Consider the following 20,002-nt stretch of genomic DNA (forward strand, 5'->3'; position numbering starts at 1 on the left):
TGCCCGGACCGGGACTCGAACCCGGGATCTCCTGCTTACATGGCAGACGCTCTATCCATCTGAGCCACCGCGGGCACAGAGGATAGTGCGTCTGCAGGTACTTACCCCTTGCACGCTCCCCGTGAGATCCACATTCCAACATGTCCACACCACTACATTCGTAGTGCGCCTAATAGATGTTTGCCCATCATGTAAGCAGGAGATCCTGGGTTCGAGTCCTGGTTGGGGCACACATTTTCAACATGTCCCCAATGAAGTTCATCAACGCCTGTTTGCAGCTAGGGTGTCCATTTAATTATCATTTCATTTCTAGCAAAGCTGCATGGTCATCCACGGCAACTGTTCTTTCGGGAACAGATACTACCGCCATATATATAGTTAAAAAATATGGCTTCCCGGCCATTGACCTTCTTGTACAAATGCACACGCTATGTCCGAACTCGTATGGGACTTGGTAGATTAATCTGCCACGAGTAATGAGTATGATGGGCAAACATCTATTAGGCGCACTACGAATGTAGTGGTGTGGACATGTTGGAATGTGGATCTCACGGGGAGTGTGCAAGGGATAAGTCCCTGCAGACACACTATCCTCTGTGCCCGCGGTGGCTCAGATGGATAGAGCGTCTGCCATGTAAGCAGGAGATCCCGGGTTCGAGTCCCGGTCTGGGCACATATTTTCAACATGTCCCCAATGAAGTTCATCAACGCCTGTTTGCAGCTAGGGTGTCCATTTAATTATCATTTCATTTCTAGCACCACGGTAACTGTTCTTTCGGGAACAGATACTACCGTCATATATAATTGTGGCTGTGTGTTTAACATGAAATCTGTGAGTCCTCGGTGGTGGCATGTCCAAATAAAATCATCTCAGTCTCACCACTGTCTCTTGCAGTCGTGAAATGCTTCGTGGAGCACTTTGAGGAGCAGGCTCTAAACTCTGTGGTGTTGCACCCATCTTGCTTCGTAAGATATTTCTAGGACACCTCCCTGATATGATCACACGGTAAAAATAAACTGCAGCAGTTCATGGAACACATGAACGGTGTCCATCCCAACGTTAAATTTACCATCGAGATTGAGAAGGATGGCAAGCTACCGTTCTTGGATGTGTTAGTTGAGCAGAAAGCAGGAGGCCAGTTCAGTCATTCAGTGTACAGGAAACCGATGGTACTGATAAATATTTGAATGTCAATAGTTTTCACCACCTTGTACACAATAAAGCAGTCCTGAACACATTAAAAAACAGAGCCAAAGTTGTTTCTGATGATGGCCACCTAAAGTCTGACTTGAAGCACTTGAGACACGTGTTCAAAGAGAGTGGTTATAGCAAAACAGACATTGCAAATACTTTCAGGTGCCACTGAAGGATGCCGCCTTGTGAACTGCCGGCAGAAGCCAAGCCAACGGCTTTCCTGCCATACTGTGGGCAATGAACAGCAAGTTAGGATGGGAACTGCAGAGACATGAATTGAGACCAGTGTTCTGGCCTGCCCCCCAGGATATATGAGATATGTTGTGCTCTGTTAAAGATGGTATAGGTCTTTGTGTGTCCAGTGTATATGGTGTCCCTTGTGAGTGTGACAGCATCTTTGTATGCCAAACAATTTGCACAGTTGCAAAGCAATGTACTCAGCACAAGTGACATATTAAACAAAGGGAGCTGGACAAGTTGGCCATAGCTGAACATTGCCTGGAAGACAGACACAAACATCTACATTACTCTGCAAATCACACTTAGGTGCCTGGCAGAGGGTTCATCAAACCATTTTCATACTACTTCTCTACCATTCCACTCTCGAATGGCTCTTATTTTATTATGATGATCATTCCTCTCTACATAGGTGGGTGTCAACAAAATATTTTCACATTCGGAAGAGAAAGTTGGTGATTGAAATTTCGTAAATAGATCTCGCCGCCTTTGTTTCAGTGACTGCCACCCCAAACTCGTATATCATAACAGTGACACACTCACTCCTATTGCGAGATAACATGAAACAAGCTGCCCTTCTTTGCACTTTTTTGATGTCCCCCATCAGTCCTACCGGGTAAGGATCCCACACCACGCAGCAATATTCCAGCAGAGGACTGACAAGTGTAGTGTACACTTTGAGAACTTGAGAGTCTTGGCTCGTGCATCAACATACTGGGATCCCATTATAAAAGAAGCATCTGAGATTAGAATGAGATGGAAGCAGCAGCAGTTTCAAACGTGGCACTAGCTCCTCGCGCAACCTGATGTCACTTGGTCCCACAGTGGGCCGGGGCTGCTATGAGCTGCCCAACTCATCTTCCATGCACGCGTCGTTTTGGTCCTTTCTGATTAGTGCCAGTAGTCATCATCATGGGTATATAAGCAGAAAATTGTGCCAGCCCCAGCAGTCGGTAGTTTTACTCCTGACGATGATGGCAGAGATAGCTGTCGAAAGCTCGAGAATTTTATTCGAATTGACCCGGCTTGAAAACTGAGATTTTATTCATGAAATCTGTGAGCCCATGTAGTTGACACTGATGGTTAAAGGAAGATGAGTGAGTAATATGTATTGTTATAAGGCTAGCCACATCTCCTTTAGCTCTCTTGTCCTTTCTGTGAAGACTGTACTCATTACTAGAGTCAGTGCCTTTCAAGTGGCTCTCTTATAGATGCAAGTCTAACAGATATTTCCTGTATCAAGACTTTCACTTTCTCTACATGCATCTTAAAGCCACTGCAGTAGGAGAGCTTTTACAATCAGTATTTTTTTTTATCCTCCAGCTGTCTTTGTCAAGGTAATTGCGTTCAACAACTGTGGAAGTGTGAAGATGAATTCATCCAAAAGCTCAGCCAGTAATTGCACTTTTTTACAAACCTATGTGCTGCTCAGTACCTCTTCTGTTCTGTGAGAAGGGACCTGCTACAGTGCAATTATTTGTGGAAGTGACTATAAAGTACCTACTTGCTAAAACAAGTTAGTTGAATAATGCATATAGTCTGTATCAGAAATCACGTTACGGCTTCTTGTTATTACAGTTGCCTTTCAACGGGATTTGTTCATTTATCATATCTAATTATTGTTAACTTTTTTTTTTTTTTTGTATACATGGATGCGCAGTTGCTGTGCATTTCTTTATGGAAGTCATTTTTACTGTGTGTTGCTTTTATTTTTGTAATGTCACCTCACAGGCATTTTCACACTATCTCTGTTACTTGCATCACAGTATAAAACTGTAATCATATATTGTCTTTTATTCCACATGTCTGTTTGAAGGATGCAACACCTGATGGCTTACTTAAGTTGCTTAATGATCAGGGTAGTTATGGGCACAACTACTTCAGATGTGAATTCCATATGTAAATGGAGGAAACTGCAACCCTTATGCAGGTTTTGTCACTGAGCCAGTGTAGAACACATTAAAATGTGTTAGTTTCACATTTCAAATAAAACTATACATGGTGTGGTCAAGTCTTAAAATTATACGTGGGACAGGGGCTGAATTCTGGCACTACCAAGGATTGTTCCTCAGTGGGAGGACTAGAAGAGGTGGAGTCTATCTCGTGCTGCTAATTGACAAGCTACTTCAACGAAAAGTAGCAGCACCACGTCTGCTAACGTGACAGTGGCCTGGAGAAAGGTACGCTGGCATTGAGCCACTCCATACCATGTCAATGACGTCATTCTCTAAGGACGATATGGCGGTCAGTCGGGCCCAGTTGGCCCAGCTTTGGCCAAAACTGCGGTGCTTCCCATTTACATGTTTGGTTTAATTAAAAAAAAAAAAAAAAACGAAGAATAACATAAATGCAGCAGGACAAAACAATTTATGTAGAAGACACCATTTTCGAGCAGCACATATGGGTTTATTTATTACCAGCAGGCAGAGAATTCAGAGAAACAACAGGTAGTGTGATCAGTACAGATTGCATTATAGACATTTGCATGTTGCATATGCATTTGCATATTTGGCTCCTTTTCGCCAGTTATTGCATATTTTAACTAAAAACTATTGACGATGCATATTTTCGCTCTATGTTTACAATATTTTAAAAACTTAGACAGGTGGTCTATAGCTCGATCTAGTTTTGATATCTCACAGATTGACATCTACCTAGAACTGCGTGCATTCGCTGAGAGGCCACTGCCTAGCAAAATCATTACAGAAGCCCCCGCTCCACTGTCATACTGTACGCGTTGGTAACAATTAAATTAAACTATGCAAGCTTTTAGTTGCATGTCCATAGTTTCAGTTCAGCTTTCTATTTACTTGTACACTGTTGAACATGTTTATGATGTGTAGTGTGTATATGTTGTGCACCATGCCATCCAGAAAAAGAAACATCGTTTCGTGCATAGCTGACCATCCTGGAACATGTACGTATGACAGAATTGTTTTATATTGTCGAGTTTGTGAGAAAAATGTTTCGTGCAAAAAAAGTTTCAAATAGGTCATGTTAAGACAAGTTTTCCTATCCCAGGAATGCAGAAGAAAGGACCACAACAACAACTTCTTGACAACAGCAAGTTGCAGTAGCAGGGATTTGCCCAAAGATAATCAAAAAAGTCAGTTTAACATGGACCTATGTGAAGCATTCATTGCAAGAAATACTCCTCTTCACAAACTTACTAACACTATCCTCGAAGGCTTCTTGCGCAAATATTGCTTCAAAATATACTACATTGCGTACAAATTACATACTAACAATTTACGTACATGTTCTGGAAGAAATATTCATGAACTCAAGGGCAAAAGTATCTGGATTTCAGTTGACGAAACTGCAGACACTTGTGGCCATTACACTGCAAATTTAATTGTTGGTGCTTCAAAAGAAGAGCCTTCTTGTTCCTATTTAGTGGCCTGCAAAGAACTTGAAAAAGTAAATCATTCTACAATCACCAGATTTGTGTATGACGGTATTAGAAAAATATTCCACGAATCTTCTGCAGATGAAAGGGTGTTTGTTTATTTCAGATGCTGCTCCCTATATGATCAAAGCAGGAAAAGCCCTCTGAGTATTTTATCCCAGTTTGATTCATGTGATGTGCTTTTCTCTTGGAGTACATCGCCTTGCTGAAGAAGTCTGTTTCACGTTTGTGAATGTAAATAAACTGATTTCATCCACAAAGAAAGTATTTCTAAAGACACAATCTTACTACCGAACATTTGGAACAGTACTGGGTTGTTTATGTTTACAATAGGAGAAAAATATAAAATAAATTGTAAATGATACTTTGGTCCAATAGTATTGTTCAAAAAATTCATGATTATGTGTTGTTTATTAAATAAAATATTACAGAGTTTTTGAGTGTGCCCTCTGCATGTGATATAGTTCCAAGTTGGTCCTGTACATATTGATTGCTTCGCTGCGACTCACTCGCATCGCATCTGCTTGTTACTGACAACCATATCAAAGAAGGCACATTTCTTGAAACCCAGGATGCGTCCCCATTTTGCAAATTTTTAGAAAATAATCCCAGAAGGGCCCCCTTCCTAACCTGTATTAGAAAGTATCCAGAAAATGGTATCAGCGTTCTAAATGTACCGATCTTTCGCATGGCCAGCGCTTTTCATCGTAACTGATATGCACAGGTTCGACTTTAAGATATAATGCACCCAGTAACTACCATGTTTTTGTATTATTTGATATGGCATATTTTGACACTTTTTAAGCATTTTTCACGCATATTTTAAGGCTTTTATGATTCATTCCCACCCCCACCCCCACCCATGAACTATGGACCTTGCTGTTCGTGGGGAAGCTCGAGTGCCTCTGTGAGACAGATAGCCGTACCACAGGTGCAACCACAACAGAGGGGTATCTGTTGAGAGGCCACACAAACGAGTGGTTCTTTAAAAGAGGGGGCAGCAGTCTTTTCAGTAGTTGCAGGGACAACAGTCTGGATGATTGACTGAACTGGCCTTGTAACACTAACCAAAATGGCCTTGCTGTGCTGGTACTGTGAACGGCTGAAAGCAAAGGGAAACTACAGCCATAATTTTTCCCAAGGGCATGCAGCTTCACTGTACGGTTAAATGATGATGGCATCCTCTTGGGTAAAATATTCCAGAGGTAAATAGTCCCCCATTCAGATCTCCGGGCGGGGACTCTCAGGACGACGTCGTTATCAAGAGAAAAAAAAACTGGCGTTCTACAGATTGGAGCGTGGAATATCAGATCCCTTAATCGGGCAGGTAGGTTAGAAAATATAAAAAGGGAAATGGCTAGGTTAAAGTTAGATATAGCGGGAATTAGTGAAATTCAGTGGCAGGAGGAACAAGACTTCTGGTCAGGTGAATACAGGGTTATAAATACAAAATCAAATAGGGGTAATGCAGGAGTAGGTTTAATAATGAATAGGAAAATAGGAATGTGGGTAAGTTCCTACAAACAGCATAGTGAACGCGTTATTGTGGCCAAGATAGACACAAAGCCCCTGCCTACCACAGTAGTACAAGTTTACATGCCAGCTAGCTCCGCAGATGACGAAGAGAGTGATGAAATGTATGACGAGGTAAAAGATTATTCAGATAGTGAAGGGAGACGAAAATTTAATAGTCATGGGTGACTGAAATTCGATAGTAGGAAAAGGAAGAGAAGGAAACGTAGTAGGTGAATATTGAATGGGGGTAAGAAATGAAAGAGGAAGCCGCCTGGTAGAATTTTGCACTTAGCTTAACTTAATCATAGCTAACACTTGATTCAAGAGTCATGAAAGCAGGTTGTATACATTGAAGAGGCCTGGAGATACTGGAAGGTTTGAGATAGATTATATAATGGTAAGACAGAGATTTAGGAACCAGGTTTTAAATTGTAAGATATTTTCAGGTGCAGATGTGGACTCCAACCACAATCTATTGGTTATGAACTGTAGATTAAAACTGAAGAAACTGCAGAAAGATGGTAATTTAAGGAGATTGGACCTGGATAAACTTAAAGAACCAGAGATTGTGGAAGTTTCATGGAGAGCATTAGAGAAGGTAGCTTTGAGGTTGAAATAGTGAAGGCATCAGATAATCAAGTAGGTAAAAAGACGAGGGCTAGTAGAAATCCTTGGGTAACAGAACATATATTGAATTTAACTGATGAAAGGAGAAAATATAAAAATGCAGTAAATGAAGCAGGCAAAAAGGAATACAAACGTCTCAAAAATGAGATCGACATGAAGTGCAAAATGGCTAATCAGGGATGGCTAGAACAAATGTAAGGATGTAGAGGCTTATCTCACTAGGGGTAAGCTAGATACTGCTTGCAGGAAAGTTAAAGAGACCTTTGGAGAAAAGAGAACCACTTGTACGAATATCAGGAGCTCAGATGGAAACCCAGTTCTAAGCAAAGAAGGGAAAGCAGAAAGGTGGAAGGAGTATATAGAGGGTCTATACTAGGGCGATGTACTTGAGGACTATATTATGGAAATGGAAGAGGATGTAGATGAAGATGAAGATGAAATGGGAGATTCGATACTGCGTGAAGAGTTTGACAGAGCACTGAAAGACCTGAGTCGAAACAAGGCCGCAGGAGTAGACAACATTCCATTAGAACTACTGACGGCCTTGGGAGAGCCAGTCCTGACAAAACTCTACCATCTGGTGAGCAAGATGTATGAGACAGGCGTAATACCCTCAGACTTCAAGAAGAATATAATAATTCCAATACCAAAGAAAGCAGGTGTTGACAGATGTGAAAATTACCAAACTATCAGTTTAGTAAGTCATGGTTGCAAAATACTAACGCAACTTCTTTACAGACAAATGGAAAAACTGGTAGAAGCTGACCTTGTGGAAGATCAGTTTGGATTCCGTAGAAATGTTGGAACACGTGAGGCAATACTGACCCTACGACTTATCTTAGAAGATAGATTAAGGAAAGGCAAACCTACTTTTCTTGCATTTGTAGACTTGGAGAAAGCTTTTGACAATGTTGATTGGAATACTCTCTTTCAAATTCTGAAGGGGTAAAATACAAGGAGCGAACAGCTATTTACAATTTGTACAGAAACCAGATGGCAGTTATAAGAGTTGAGGGACATGAAAGGGAAACAGTGGTTGGAAAGGGAGTGGGACAGGGTTGTAGCCTCTCCCCGATGTTATTCAATCTGTACATTGAGCAAGCAGTAAAGGAAACAAAAGAAAAATTCGGAGTAGGATTTAAATTCCATGGAGAAGAAATAAAATTTCAAAGTTTGCCGATGACATTGTAAAACTGTCAGAGACAGCAAAGGACCTGGAAGAGCAGTTGAACGGAGTGGACAGTGTCTTGAACATCAACAAAAGCAAAACAGGGATAATGGAATGTAGCCGAATGAAGTCAGGTGGTGCTGAGGGAATTAGATTAGGTAATGAGACAAAGTAGTAAATGAGTTTTGATATTTGGGGTGCAAAATAACTGATGATGGTTGAAGTAGAGAGGATATAAAATGGAGACTGGCAATGGCAAGCAAAGTGTTTCTGAAGAAGAGAAATTTGTTAACATCAAATATAGATTTAAGTGTCATGAAGTCATTTCTAAAAGTATTTGTATGGAGAGTAGCCATGTGTGGAAACAAAACATGGATGATAAATAGTTTAGACAAGAAGAGGATAGAAGCTTTCAAAATGTGGTGCTACAAAAGAATGCTGAAGATTAGGTGGGTAGATCACATAACTAATGAGGAGGTATTGAATAGAATTGGGGAGAAGAGAAATTTGGGGGGCAACTTGACTAGAAGAAGGGATTGGTTGATAGGACGTGTTCTGAGGCATCGAAGGATCACCAATTTAGTATTGGAGGGCAGCATGGAGACCACGAGATGAATACACTAAGCAGATTCAGCAGGATGTAGGTTGCAGTAGGTACTGGGAGATGAAGAAGATTGCACAGGATAGAGTAGCATGGAGAGCTGCATCAAACTGTAATGGATCTGGGAGATGTAATTTTTTTACCGTATTTGTCGATACCGAATTGTAAATGTTTTCTTATATTTTTGTCAGGATTTATTATAATTTGTCTTATTATATGTTAATTTACTTCTGTTTTTGAGAGTAAAAGCATATTGATTACTATTAGAAAATGTATCAAAGAATAGCAAAGAGACTGATTATAAGTGGAAACTTGTGAATTGTGTAAAACATCTTTGACGTTGGAGTCGTCTTTGACTGTACTTAGTCGGCAGCTAACTCTTGGTGTGTGTTGACATGGTGTTGACGGAAGAACAATGTGAAGGTCGCCGGCATAAATAATTTTGAAGTATGTTACTATTATTTTTGTATTAACTAAAAAGAAGAAACTACATTTGAAGAAACTGTATTTGAAACACCAAAATGAGAGAAACACGTTGAACCACGTCAATTCTGCAACCAACAAAGATGCATTGTGGAATCATACTTAGACAACTGAAGCCAAGACTATATCGCTGTGTAAACGTCTAATGGAAAAGGTACTGTCACGAAATATGGCAAATTTAAGTAAATAAAAAAATAGTGAGCATATTTTCAACTTGTGTCTTAGCCGTATTTCAATTGTGGGCGTCAGCCGGGATAACATTTGCCGTATTTCAAAACCAATCTCTGGACTGAAGACCACAATGTTCAACAACAACATGATGTATATAATCCAGTCTCTAGTGATCAGAATAATTCTTACCACTGGGGGTTAGCACTTTCACTTGCCAATCCCTTCATATATTCCTGGGCTTTTATTCCTGTTTATGATTTATCTTATTTGCAAATGTTGCCAGCAAATATGTGATCCAATGTAGTGATCTCCAGAACTCCAAAAATACACACATCAAAAAAATGTTTGCATCACCTTGGTTCTGACAGTTTCGGAACCTGTACAGAAAATTGGAATAGTGATCAACAAACATAAACATCATTTCCACCCTTTTTATTGCTCATGAAAACCACAATTTGCATGTTGTACCACCATACAGTGAGACCTTCAGAGGTGGTGGTCCAGGAGCCCGTCCTCTTGCATTGATGCATGCCTGTATTTGTCAAGGCATACTATCCACAAGTTCATCAAGGCACTGTTGGTCCAGATTGTTCCACTCCACATCAGCAATTCGGCGTAGATCCCTCAGAATGGTTGGTGGGTCATATCATTCATAAACAGCCCTTTTCAATCTATCCCAGTCATGTTTTATAGGGTTCATGTCTGGAGAACATGTTGGCCACTCTAGTCGAGCAATGTCATTATCCTGAAGGAAGTCATTCACAAGATGTGCACGATGGGTGTGTGAATTGTCGTCCGTGAAGATGAATGCCTCGCCAATATGCTGCCGATATGGTTGCACTATCGGTTGGAGGATGGGATTCACGTATCGTACAGCTGTTATGGCGCCTTCCATCAACCCCAGTGGCATACACCGGCCCCACATAATACCATCCCAAAACAGCAGGGAATCTCCATCTTGCTGCACTCACTGGACAATGTGTCTAAGGCAGTCAGCCTGACCAGGTTGCCTCAAAACATGTCTCTGACAATTTTCTAGTTGAAGGCATATGCAACACTCATCGGTGAAGAGATCGTGATGCCAATCCTGAGCAGCCCATTCGGGCCCATCTGTACTGCAGTGCCTGGTGTCGTGGTTGATGGACCTCGCCATGAACGTCGGGAGTGAAGTTGTGCATCATGCGGCCTATTGCTCACAGTTTCAGTCACAACACGACGTCCTGTGACTGCACAAATAGCATTATTCAACATGGTGGCATTGCTGTCAGGGTTCCTCTGAGCCATAAATCATAGGTAGCGGTCATCCACTGCAGTTGTAGCCCTTGCGCAGCCTGAGAGAGGGATGTCATTGACAGTTCCTGTCACTCTGTATCTCCTCCATGTCTGAACAACATCGCTTTCATTCACTCTGAGACTCCTGGACAAGTTCCCTTGTTGAGAGCCCTTCTTGGCACAAAGTAACAATGTGGACAAGATCGAACCATGGTATTGACCATCTAGGCATGGTTGAACTACAAACAACACGAGCCGTGTACCTCCTTCCTGGTGGAATGACTGGAACTAATCTGCTGTTGGACCCCTCCGTCCAATAGGCGCTGTTCATGCATGATTGTTTACATCGTTGGGCAGGTTTAGTGACATCTCTGAACAGTCAAAAGGACTGTGTCTGTGATACAATATCCACAGTCAAAGTCTATCTTCAGGGGTTCTGAGAACTGGGCTGATGCAAAACTTTTTTTGTTGTGTGTAAATGAAAAAGCATATTATCCTGATCTCTCTTATAAATTGCCAAGTATCTTGATTGTTGGGGATGGAAATCTTATTTATAATGTGGAGAATCGTAACTACGGATGTGTCACCTTCACTTTATGACATTACGTTAATGAAAGTATGAAATGGATAGATAAAAAAATCTATTCACAAAGCAGCAGCAGGAGAAAATACATATGAAAGATTTAGGAGTATGGCTTTCAGAGCATTTCCAAATATTTTTACGTTTTTCTCCTGCTGCCACTTGAGGTGTACATTTTTTTTTTTTCACATATCCATATTATATTTTCAGACAGATTATTTCCAGTAATATATTAATGTAGATTGATATACTTAAAAAACTATTGGATATTGGTAGATAAAAAAATAATTTTGAAAGCTGTGTCTTATTCAAAAGCTACCAATTTTCTTGAAGTTGAGATGCAAGTAGATGTTGCCATTTTAATTACAAATAGATGCTATTCTGTTTTATACTTTCTTTGGTGAATTCCATATTGACAAATGTTCCTTCATTCCAGTTAAAAATATTATATGTCTTATAATTCCAATGAACGTATCAATGGATAAATAGATATAATTATGCATATACATCCTAAAAGATTGCTAGGTGCAGTGCAGACAGATACAGCCACTTATGCCATGTCAAGGAACAGATTTAAGGGATGTCGCGTATCACCATGGCTTCACTTATTGTAGCCAGCCATTGTTTAAAGCAAACTCTCTGGTATGCTGATTGTTGATGACTCTGTGCTATGTGGTTATCTCCTGGACTGTGAATTGGACTTTGTTGTTACCTAACTTCAACAGTCCGAGTCCTGTCTGCCTAACACAAGATTGTCTTTGCTCACCAATCGACCAACAGTTATGTTTCCATTGAATGAACTGATGGCATATATGTGTATCGAGAGCGTGGTTCGTATCCAAGTGCTTCCCAATCGAAATTACAGTGTTCTCCAGCACTGATGTGCGAGCTGTTCAATGAACCTTCTCAGAGTTCTGTATTGACAACGAGGTACCAACCACGAGAAGTCTTTTGTTTCGTGTATATCCAGAAGAGTCATCAAATATTACTTTCTGGGATTTAATTGTAATAGGTGATATTTTGCAAAGGAGATGTTGCGTTGCAGAGAGGCACAATGAAGAGAGTGCCTGCGACTTAGTGTCTCCCTAGTAGCAGTCTATTCATTTCATTTCATAGTATTGTTTCATTGTTTAATCATGCTTAATGAAATATGTGTTATGGCAGAAATTGTCATATAAAAATTTCTGCTTGGTATACATACATGCAGCTATTACATACATAGCTGGTATATTTTATGCTGTAAAAGATAATGACTGTACAACAGACAATAGCTCATAACAAATCATAACAACACACTGTGATAACTTCCAATAAAAACACAGTGTTTAAGATTATTTGGGTGAAATAGTGTAAAGAGTAGTACAAATAAATATACACTCCTGGAAACTGAAATAAGAACACCGTGAATTCATTGTCCCAGGAAGGGGAAACTTTATTGACACATTCCTGGGGTCAGATAAATCACATGATCACACTGACAGAACCACAGGCACATAGACACAGGCAACAGAGCATGCACAATGTCGGCACTAGTACAGTGTATATCCACCTTTCGCAGCAATGGAGGCTGCTATTCTCCCATGGAGACAATCGTAGAGATGCTGGATGTAGTCCTGTGGAACGGCTTGCCATGCCATTTCCACCTGGCGCCTCAGTTGGACCAGCGTTCGTGCTGGACGTGCAGACCGCATGAGACGACGCTTCATCCAGTCCCAAACATGCTCAATGGGGGACAGATCCGGAGATCTTGCTGGCCAGGGTAGTTGACTTACACCTTCTAGAGCACGTTGGGTGGCACGGGATACATGCGGACGTGCATTGTCCTGTTGGAACAGCAAGTTCCCTTGCCGGTCTAGGAATGGTAGAACGATGGGTTCGATGACGGTTTGGATGTACCGTGCACTATTCAGTGTCCCCTCGACGATCACCAGTGGTGTACGGCCAGTGTAGGAGATCGCTCCCCACACCATGATGCCGGGTGTTGGCCCTGTGTGCCTCGGTCGTATGCAGTCCTGATAGTGGCGCTCACCTGCACGGCGCCAAACACGCATACGACCATCATTGGCACCAAGGCAGAAGCGACTCTCATCGCTGAAGACGACACGTCTCCATTCGTCCCTCCATTCACGCCTGTCGCGACACCACTGGAGGCGGGCTGCACGATGTTGGGGCGTGAGCGGAAGACGGCCTAACGGTGTGCGGGACCGTAGCCCAGCTTCATGGAGACGGTTGCGAATGGTCCTCGCCGATACCCCAGGAGCAACAGTGTCCCTAATTTGCTGGGAAGTGGCGGTGCGGTCCCCTACGGCACTGCGTAGGATCCTACGGTCTTGGCGTGCATCCGTGCGTTGCTGCGGTCCGGTCCCAGGTCGACGGGCACGTGCACCTTCCGCCGACCACTGGCAACAACATCGATGTACTGTGGAGACCTCATGCCCCACGTGTTGAGAAATTCGGCGGTACGTCCACCCGGCCTCCCGCATGCCCACTATATGCCCTCGCTCAAAGTCCATCAACTGCACATACGGTTCACGTCCACGCTGTCGCGGCATGCTACCAGTGTTAAAGACTGCGATGGAGCACCGTATGCCACGGCAAACTGGCTGACACTGACGGCGGCGGTGCACAAATGCTGCGCAGCTAGCGCCATTCGACGGCCAACACCGCGGTTCCTGGTGTGTCCGCTGTGCCGTGCGTGTGATCATTGCTTGTACAGCCCTCTCGCAGTGTCCGGAGCAAGTATGGTGGGTCTGACACACCGGTGTCAATGTGTTCTTTTTTCCATTTCCAGGAGTGTATTATACTGGAATTTAATCAGTACTTAATCTTCGGATTAGAATGTGGCTTTCATAAGGTAAGATTAAATAATTGAAAAATATGGAGCTGTGGTACCAATGACTGATAGATGGTCAATGGAATGCTACAAAAATTCTCTGTGGGACTAGACATTTTGTTATATGGGTAGGTTCACACTCACTTAAAAGTTCCTGGTGATTATGTAAGCTGCATTTCTAATGCAAGGATAGTCTTGCAACTTGTACAAAGGGACTTTACATCATTCTTATGAAAAGAGTTGTCTAAATCACCTTCCGGTGTTCAGCCACACCAGCAAGTTGGGGATTTCATCCATACATGTGACTGAGAAAACTGCAAAGAACCTTCCACATTACATCCGTGATGGTTTGTTTTTTTTGAGAGCCATTAGTACACTTAATGAGTCAGGTCAGGTTCTCGGTCAGCTCTAGCAGTCTGACAAGCTGGAGAGATTGCTCAGGGACCATGGCCTGTGTAATAAATACTGAGGGTGCACAGTTGCAGTGAATACATTATTTATGTTTGGTATTTTACTTTTGTAGAGACAGTTTATGTAACAAAACTGAATAACTGAGAAAAAGAAATTTCGAAGTGCTTAGTCAACGAGTAAAATGGGGAATAAGGAAGTGTTTCCTTCTAAAATATAAATGATAATGACTGAAGAATGTCCTGTATACTTGCTGATTTCTAGACAACAGGGGACAATACAATTTGTGTAATTTTCAACATGAATTTATCCTACATCTACATTTAGCAAGAATTATCACTGCTTTCACAAGCTGGGAGTGCTCAGTGTTGAAGGATCACTCCGATGCACATTGCAATGCAGCAGTTTTGTTTTATTATTATTATTATTATTATTATTATTATTATTATTATTATTATTATTATTTGGCAAGTGGTAACTTCAGGCCACAGGTTTAGAAGATAACACCATTATATAACTGAGGCCGTCCCAGCAATCAACATATGGTGAGCATTGTGTCAGGATGTGCACTCCACCAAGTATGGACCAGCATACAGTGAATGATTATCACTTGTTCTACCTTGGAAGATGTGGATCAAATCAGTTACAAGTTGTAGATTAGTCCCCAGGAAGTTTGCAGCCAATCTTACCAACATTGTATGGTCTCTCAACTTCATATGCAGATTGAGATGTACAAGTTTGCAAGTAAACACCACTGCTTAGGGGTTTGCAATGTGATATTTCTAGCCCATTTTCATTGGCTATCCATCCATTATTATGACGGCATGATCCAACCCATGCAGGTGCCCTCAACAGATGTGGCCTTTTCTGCATATTTTAATAGTTTAACAGTGCTGGTTGCAAAGTTTCAGTATCTGCAGTAGACAATATTGGGCTGTCTTCCACCTCATGATGAAGGTCTTAGGATATTCAGCATGGTCCTGCCATTTCATTGTTCAACCTGATATACAAAAAAAAAAAAAAAAAAAAAAAAAAAAAAAAAAAAAAAAAAAAAAAAAAAAAAAAAAAAAAACATAAAGGAATTATCCAAATGGGACAGAAATCACTTGATGTAATGTACATGTACAGAGAAACCAATGATTAGAATTTCAGAAAAATTGGATGATTTATTCAAGAGAAATAGCTTCACAAATTGAGCAAGTCAGTAACATGTTAGTCCATTTCTGTTCCTTATGGAAGCAGTTATTCTGCTTGGAATTGATTGAGAGTTGTTGCTTGCCCTCCTGAGGGATATCATGTCAAATTCTGTCCAATTGGTGTGTCAGATCGTCAAAATCCCGAGCTGGTTGGAGGCCCAGCCCATAATGCTCCAAATGTTATCGATCAGGTGGAGATCCGGCAACCTCACTGGTCAAGGTAGGGTTTGGCAAGCGCAAAGACAGGCACTAGACACTCTCACTGTTTGCGACTAGGAATTATCTTGCTGGAATGTAGCTCTAGGATAGCTTGCCATACAGGGCAACAAAACAGGGTGTAGATTATCATTGACGTCGGTTTGCAGTAGGGTTTTGGAGCATATAGTGTATTCAAACATTATGAATCACCTCGAAGGAAACGATCTATTGATAGGTAATCAGCATGGTTTCAGAAAACATCGTTCTTGTGCAACGCAGCTAGCTCTTTATTCGCACGAAGTAATGGCCGCTATCGACAGGGGATCTCAAGTTGATTCCGTATTTCTAGATTTCCGAAAAGCTTTTGACGCTGTTCCTCACAAGCGACTTCTAATCATGCTGCAGACCTACGGGGTATCATCTCAGTTGTGCGACTGGATTCATGATTTCCTGTCAGGAAGGTCGCAGTTCACAGTAATAGACGGCAAATCATCGTTGTAAAACTGAAGTGATATAAGGTGTTCCCCATGGAAGCGTCCTGGGACTTCTGCTGTTCCTGATCTATATAAATGACCTGGGTGACAATCTGAGCAGTTTTCTTAGGTTGTTCGCAGATGATGCTGTAATTTACCGTCTAGTAAGGTCATCCGAAGACCAGTATCAGTTGCAAAGCGATTTAGAAAAGATTGCTGTATGGTGTGGCAGGTGGCAGTTGACGCTAAATAACGAAAAGTGTGAGGTGATCCACATGAGTTCCAAAAGAAATCCGTTGGAATTCGATTACTTGATAAATAGTACAATTCTCAAGGCTGTCGATTCAACTAAGTACCTGGGTGTTAAAATTACGAACAACTTCAGTTGGAAAGACCACATAGAAATATTGTGGGGAAGGTGAGCCAAAGGTTGCGTTTCATTGGCAGGACACTGAGAAGATGCAACAAGTCCACTAAAGAGACAGCTTACACTACACTCGTTCGTCCTCTGTTAGAATATTGCTGTGCGGTGTCGGATCCTTACCAGGTGGAATTGACGGAGGACATCGAAAGGGTGCAAAAAATGGCAGCTCGTTTTGTATTATCACGTAATAGGGGAGAGAGTGTGGCAGATATGATAGGTGAGTTGGGATGGAAGTCATTAAAGCAAAGACGTTTTTCGTTGCGGCGAGATCTATTTACGAAATTTCAGTCACCAACTTTCTCTTCCGAATGCGAAAATATTTTGTTGAGCCCAGCCTACATAGGTAGGAATGATCATCAAAATAAAATAAGAGAAATCAGAGTTCGAACAGAAAGGTTTAGGTGTTTGTTTTTCCCCGCGCGCTGTTCGGGAGTGGAATGGTAGAGAGATAGTATGATTGTGGTTCGATGAACCCTCTGCCAAGCCAAATGTAAATTGCAGAGTAATCATCTAGATGTAGAAGTAGAATGTACCACGGTGCTGAAAGGTGCTACGAATGACAACAAAAGAGGTCTTGCTGTGAAATGGAATGGCACCCAAGAAATTGTAATCATTTGTTTGTATGCTCATGTAAGTCACATTTACTGACCGAACAATCCATTGCCCTCACCCACCTAATCCTTCACCTACACATCCACTCAGCCAATCAACACACCCATCAACTCCTATCCTTAATAAAAGTCCTCAATCTTTCCTCTCCCACATCCACACCGGTTGTTCAGAGCATCCTCCTACAGGCCAACTGTAAATTAGAACAGCATGCCACCCTCCACCTTAAAAAACTATCCAATCTCCTGGTTTCCCACCTCCGGAAAGGCAACTCACTCACCCTTCACAACCTTTCCAGCAAACCTCAACCTCCTCTCATTGCACACAAACCCAGTCTCTCCCATCTACTCAATCTCCCACTTCCAGCTCCACTCCCTCCAAAACCTCAAAATTCCAATCAACACAATCTGGAACCACAACACCCCAATTCAGTAGTTAACCTTTCCTCCAAACCTCTCTCACAACCCGAAACCTCTGTCCTATCCAAAGGCCTCACCTTCAGCCCCACTCCCAGATTTAACCAAACAGCCCTCGTCAAAGATTTACTGTCCTACACCCGTACTCTCTGCTGGAAATATCACTTTGCAACGAAGAAAAATGATCCTAATCCTACTCCTAATGATCCAACTCCCCAAGACACAATCCAAATTGAACCATGCCTGGGACAGTTCCGTCCTCTGTCACAGCGGGACTCACCTCCTCTTCCTCAAAATCACCCTCTCCTAACCTTCCAGGAATTTCTGACTTCCAGCCTTGCCTCTCAATCCTTCTTAAAAAACCTTAATCCTACTCCCAACATCACCACTGCTGAAGCCCAGGCTATCCGTGATCTGAAGGCTGACCGATCCATCGTCATTCTTCCAGCGGACAAGGGTTCCACGACTGTGGTACTTGATCGTCGGGAGTATGTGGCTGAGGGACTGCGTCAGCTTTCAGACAACACTACTTACAAAGTTTGCCAAGGTAATCCCATTCCTGATGTCCAGGCGGAGCTTCAAGGAATCCTCAGAACCTTAGGCCCCCTACAAAACCTTTCACCTGACTCCATCAACCTCCTGACCCCACCAACACCCCGCACCCCTACCTTCTACCTTCTTCCCAAAATTCACAAACCCAATCATCCCGGCTGTCCCATTGTAGCTGGTTACCAAGCCCCCACAGAACGCATCTCTGCCTACGTAGATCAACACCTTCAACCCATTACATGCAGTCTCCCATCCTTCATCAAAGACACCAACCACTTTCTCGAACGCCTGGAATCCCTACCCAGTCTGTTACCCCCGGAAACCATCCTTGTGACCATTGATGCCACTTCCTTATACACAAATATTCCGCATGTCCAGGGCCTCGCTGTGATGGAGCACTTCCTTTCTCGCCGATCACCTGCCGCCCTACCTAAAACCTCTTTCCTCATTACCTTAGCCAGCTTCATCCTGACCCACAACTTCTTCACTTTTGAAGGCCAGACATACCAACAATTAAAGGGAACAGCCATGGGTACCAGGATGGCCCCCTCGTACGCCAACCTATTCATGGGTCGCTTAGTGGAAGCCTTCTTGGTTACCCAGGCCTGCCAACCCAAAGTTTGGTACAGATTTATTGATGACATTTTCATGATCTGGACTCACAGTGAAGAAGAACTCTAGAATTTCCTCTCCAACCTCAACTCCTTTGGTTCCATCAGATTCACCTGGTCCTACTCTAAATCCCATGCCACTTTCCTTGACGTTGACCTCCAACTGTCCAATGGCCAGCTTCACACGTCCATCCACATCAAACCCACCAACAAGCAACAGTACCTTCATTATGACTGCTGCCACCCATTCCACATCAAACGGTCCCTTCCCTACAGCCTAGGTCTTCATGGCAAACGAATCTGCTTCAGTCCGGAATCCTTGAACCATTACACCAACAACCTGAAAACAGCTTTTGCATCCCGTAACTACCCTCCCGACCTGGTACAGAAGCAAATAACCAGAGCCACTTCCTCATCTCCTCAAACCCGGAACCTTCCACAGAAGAACCCCAAAAAGTGCCCCACTTGTGACAGGATACTTTCCGGGACTGGATCAGATTCTGAATGTGGCTCTCCAGCAGGGATACGACTTCCTCAAATCCTGCCCTGAAATGAGATCCATCCTTCATGAAATCCTCCCCACTCCACCAAGAGTGTCTTTCCACCATCCACCTAACCTTCATAACCTCTTAGTTCATCCCTATGAAATCCCCAAACCACCTTCCCTACCCTCTGGCTCCTACCCCTGCAACCGCCCCCGGTGTAAAACCTGTCCCATGCACCCTCCCACCACCACCTATTCCAGTCCTGTAACCCGGAAGGTGTACACGATCAAAGGCAGAGCCACGTGTGAAAGCACCCACGTGATTTACCAACTGACCTGCCTACACTGTGAAGCGTTCTATGTGGGAATGACCAGCAACAAACTGTCCATTCGCATGAATGGACACAGGCAGACAGTGTTTGTTGGTAATGAAGATCACCCTGTGGCTAAACATGCCTTGGTGCACGGCCAGCACATCTTGGCACAGTGTTACACCGTCCGGGTTATCTGGATACTTCCCACCAACACCAACCAGTCAGAACT

The 20,002-nt window shown here is 42.7% G+C and overlaps 2 non-coding genes across 2 annotated transcripts; one reads left to right on the forward strand and one right to left on the reverse strand.

Moving 5' to 3' along the window:
- Trnat-ugu (transfer RNA threonine (anticodon UGU)) lies at positions 1 to 75 on the reverse strand. The gene has a single exon. It is a non-coding gene; the product is annotated as a tRNA-Thr (tRNA).
- Positions 76 to 598: 523 nt separating this feature from the next.
- Trnat-ugu (transfer RNA threonine (anticodon UGU)) lies at positions 599 to 673 on the forward strand. The gene has a single exon. It is a non-coding gene; the product is annotated as a tRNA-Thr (tRNA).
- Positions 674 to 20,002: the final 19,329 nt, after the last annotated feature.

Source organism: Schistocerca cancellata, chromosome 5 (genome assembly GCF_023864275.1).
Source record: "Schistocerca cancellata isolate TAMUIC-IGC-003103 chromosome 5, iqSchCanc2.1, whole genome shotgun sequence".
Lineage (NCBI taxonomy): Eukaryota > Metazoa > Arthropoda > Insecta > Orthoptera > Acrididae > Schistocerca > Schistocerca cancellata.